This window comes from Mus caroli, chromosome 8 (assembly GCF_900094665.2).
Source record: "Mus caroli chromosome 8, CAROLI_EIJ_v1.1, whole genome shotgun sequence".
NCBI classification, from domain to species: domain Eukaryota; kingdom Metazoa; phylum Chordata; class Mammalia; order Rodentia; family Muridae; genus Mus; species Mus caroli.
This window is the reverse complement of record NC_034577.1, coordinates 86,284,745-86,288,755: the sequence shown is the minus strand read 5'-3', so window position 1 is coordinate 86,288,755 and position 4,011 is coordinate 86,284,745.

The following is a 4,011-nucleotide window of genomic DNA, read 5'->3' as shown; positions in this document are numbered from 1 at the left end:
AGGGGGAAGTCAGAGCTTCCAGTTCAATGACATGTTTGTTGTATCTCCAGGCAGGAGCTCCTCCCACTCTGGAACCAAAACTTAGCAAAATTTAAGAGCTCTGGAGCAGGAAGCAAAAATTTTCTTGGTGGGCCACTAGGGATGAGAGTAAGTGCAGGCATTCCTCTTTCCACCTTCGATTAAGTCAACTGCCATTCTCCATGACCCCCTTCTTCTGCACAGGTCACATAGAAAAGTTAGAGAGAGATGCGATGTAAACCACCACCCCTACAGCTTTTAAGTCCTTGATGGTGGCCCTAATTTCTGCAGTTCCTCCAGGAATGCAACAGTCTTTTTGGTTCACATTTTCCCTGGTAAAGGTAACTCCCAAGGCTTCCGTTTAGCCTCTCTATAATAGCCCCATTCCACAGGTCAGAAAACCAGTGTGGGAATTCCTAATTTCTAATTATATCTATTCCAATTATACCTTCTGGAATTGGGGAAATAATCACAGGACGAGTTCGGAGATGTGCTCAACTTACTATGAAGCGGACTTCAGTCAAAACTCCATCAATCACTGGACCTCCATAAGCTCCAGCTTTCACTGAAGGGCCACGACGTTTCTTGGAGTCTCGTGGCATTGGAGTTAGTTCAGAACCAGCATCCAATAGACCAGGAAAGTTTCTTTTTCTGCCTTTTACAGGTTACCCAAGTAAGAGGCCAGAGGGTCTGTATGACTGGGGAAAGGCTAACAGGAAAACGTTTGGGTATTTTATCCCTTCTCAGAGGGAGCTGGCTATCCGTTCATTCAAGGGGTTCTGAGTCTGAAAACTGGTTCAAGTCTGGAAATCAACTTATGGGCCAAGATTCCCCTTTGCCACAATCCAATGTAGCCGTTCTTTTATTTGTTTGAGATTTTTTTTCCACTTATGCAGATCAAGCAAAACTACAGTAAGCTCCTTATCTGTTTCATGCCTGGAAACACCGTGACTGATCAGCCAGTACCAAAGGTCCATATAGGTCATGCTACTATATTAGTCCTTTTACCTGGAAACCCATTACAGGTCAGGCCATGATGGATGCCACTTTGTCTGTGCTGCCTGTTCTGACAACTGTGGTCATCTTGCCTTTGGCAATTCAGTGCAGCCACTTGGCCTCTGGTACTCTGAAGCTAAAATAAACCCATCACATCTAATTTATCCAACAGCATCTCTGACCCTAAGGTCTGACACAAGGAAAAGGGCAACCACACAGCTCTTCAAATGTGCTGGTGCCCCTCTCATCATTTTGAGTCTTAGAGGATTAGTGGAAGGCATGTTTCCTGGGCCTGTCCATGGTGGAGGATTAGGCTTTACAAAGAGTACTCAATCTAGCATTGTGATTTCCCTGAAGGGAGCCTTAAAATCCCTTCATCAATATTGTGGGGTATTCACCAGAGAAGGCAGCTAGGTTAAGCCAATAGAAAGTCTATATTAGCCAGCCAACAACTAGACTAGACTAGACTAGGTATTTGGGATCCCGGTGTAGCCCTGAGCCCTTTTTCAGGGTGAGTTTTAAACCCAAGAAAACAGTGTTCTGGTTTGATATAACTGTTAACAAGAAGAGTTAGCCTGAAGCAGAACTACAGAAGCCAAAAAGCAAGGTTAGCACATCTAGGGAGTTTTCCAGAAGTGTGGACTTTGATGGACAGGGCCTTTGTTCTGGTTTGGGCGGGTGGTGCTGCCTACATGCTGAGTTTTGTGGCCTGAATGGTACTTTCGTCACAGCATCAGTTGGGCTAAGGTCTCAGAGCCCACTAAGTCTGGGATCCTTTATGACTCTAAGCCAAAGGATCTAAGTAATTTCTAGCTTCTTTTCAGTAGGCCATCCATTTGACAAATGCTTCAGGCAACTGATTGAACTTTTAACACCATGTTTAACTGATCAAGCTTCCTAAACCTAGACTCAGTGGTCCAGATCAATAAACTCAGCCTGATCCAGTTGTAATGTAATCCCAAATGCTTAAAATCCTCTCCCACACACATTCCCCACATTTCTGCTTGAGTCATCGAGTCATTAAGCTCTTTCGTGGTGCGGTGCACTTCCCCATGGGCTACACTTTCTTTGTACCTCCCCTCTAGGAGCCTGCTTTGCCTTAAGTCTGGTTTACAGGTCTAGAGGCAACTACCAGAGGGCCCTTAGGGACACGGTACTATCTTGTCTGGTATCTTCTTCAAGGATAGCAGACAATGAAGGATTGATTTCCTCAGGAGGTGAAGGTTGGGGTACATTCTTTGCTAAGGGCGGAAAGGCTACCCAGCAAAGAGATGCCTCCGCAGCAGGTATATGAACTTGCCAGTGAGTGAGGGCAAACTGGCAAAAAGCAAAAGCTTCCCCCCTACTCCCTCTCTCTTTTTCTGTGTCTTTTATATGGACTGCTGTGAGAAGGCATGGCCCAGATTTAGGATGGGTCTCCTACTCTCACATGATCCAATCCAGAGCAACCCCTCACAGGTGTGCCAAACTGCTTGGGTTGTCAGGTAATCCCAGGTGTAGACAGGTTGGCAACCAGGAATGGCCATGGTAAGGGGAAAGGATGGAGCAACCATGGCCAGTGAGCAAGGACTGGGCTCAGCATATTTATGTCCATTAAGAGACAGTGTTCAGGGCTGGAAAGATGGCTCAGCGGTTAAGAGCACTGATTACTCTTCCAGAGGTCCTGAGTTCAATTCCTAGCAACCACATGGTGGCTCACAACCATCTGTAATTGGATCTGATGCCCTCTTCTGGTGTGTCTGAAGAGAGCAATGATGTACTCATATACATAAAATAAATAAACACATATTTAAAAAAAGAGAGACAGTGTTCAGCTGGGTATGTGGGTATGGTAGAGCATATGGGGGTATGGTAGAGCATGCCTGTATTCCTGGCACTTGGAATATGGAGATAGGAAGAGCAGGAGTTCAAGGTAATCCTCTGCTACATAGCAAATTCAAGGTCAAGGCCAGTCTGGGGTGCCTGCAATACAAGACTTATGTCGTCACCAGAAGGGTTCCAGCTTTTGAATGGCATAATGGCCAATAAGTCATCCTCCAAGCTGAGCCTGTGTTTTCTTGATGGTGTCAGAGCTAACCGGATGGGCCGGTTATGCTGACTCATAAAAACCCTCCAGCCTTCCAGATTAAAACCACAAATGTTTATTTGTTCTACTCCTGCATGTTGATTAGTTGGACTCTCTTCCACAGCCAGAAGTTCCATGTCCCTGGGGCTCTGGGACCAGGTACTTCCTGGAATACTGTAGAGGCTGGGCCAGTGGTGACACGCACGACATAAGTAAGTCCCAGAACCCTAACTAGGGACAATGAAGACATGACAAAAACATGTGATTGAGAAGTCACAGCACCCCCAGAAACTCAAAGCCCCAGCACCTCTCAAAACTCAATATGTTTAGTGAATACACAACTGACCGGGGAGGTGGGGTTGTTGCATACAGATAAATGAAAAGCAGGATTGGTGCATACAGCTGAACAAGAAGGCGTGATTAGCTAATCTCAGTAGGAGCAGACTCAGCAGGGGAGCAGCCCTTAGGCCATAACCAGGGCAGTTGGTGGAGAGAAAGCTTCAGCGGGCACATTCTGCACCCGGGATGGCTTGGCCACTCCCACAGGGCTCAGACATGGGTCCTTGACACAAGGCTTTCCGAGCAGTGCTCAGTCACTTAGCCTCCACTCGCTCCCTACTGTGCAGAGCGCTCTGGGGAGTGTCTGTCTGTCTACTCTGCTACCTCAAACTCTGCCAAGTCTACACACTGCTTCCCATCTCACTTACCAGAGCTGCCCCGCCAGCCCAAGAGGAGTGCCAGGTCATGTGCCCAAGAGGCAGCAAGTCAGGGACATTAATGACAACTCCAGTCTCCAAGGACTTGAGAACTTAAAAGACAAAAGAAAGAAAATAATAAGAAAACCCTGCCAACTTCCCTTCCTGCCCAAGCACCAAGCATCTTGCTAGTCTGGTTTGAATTACTTGTGATTCAATAAGTTTTGCTTTACCAAG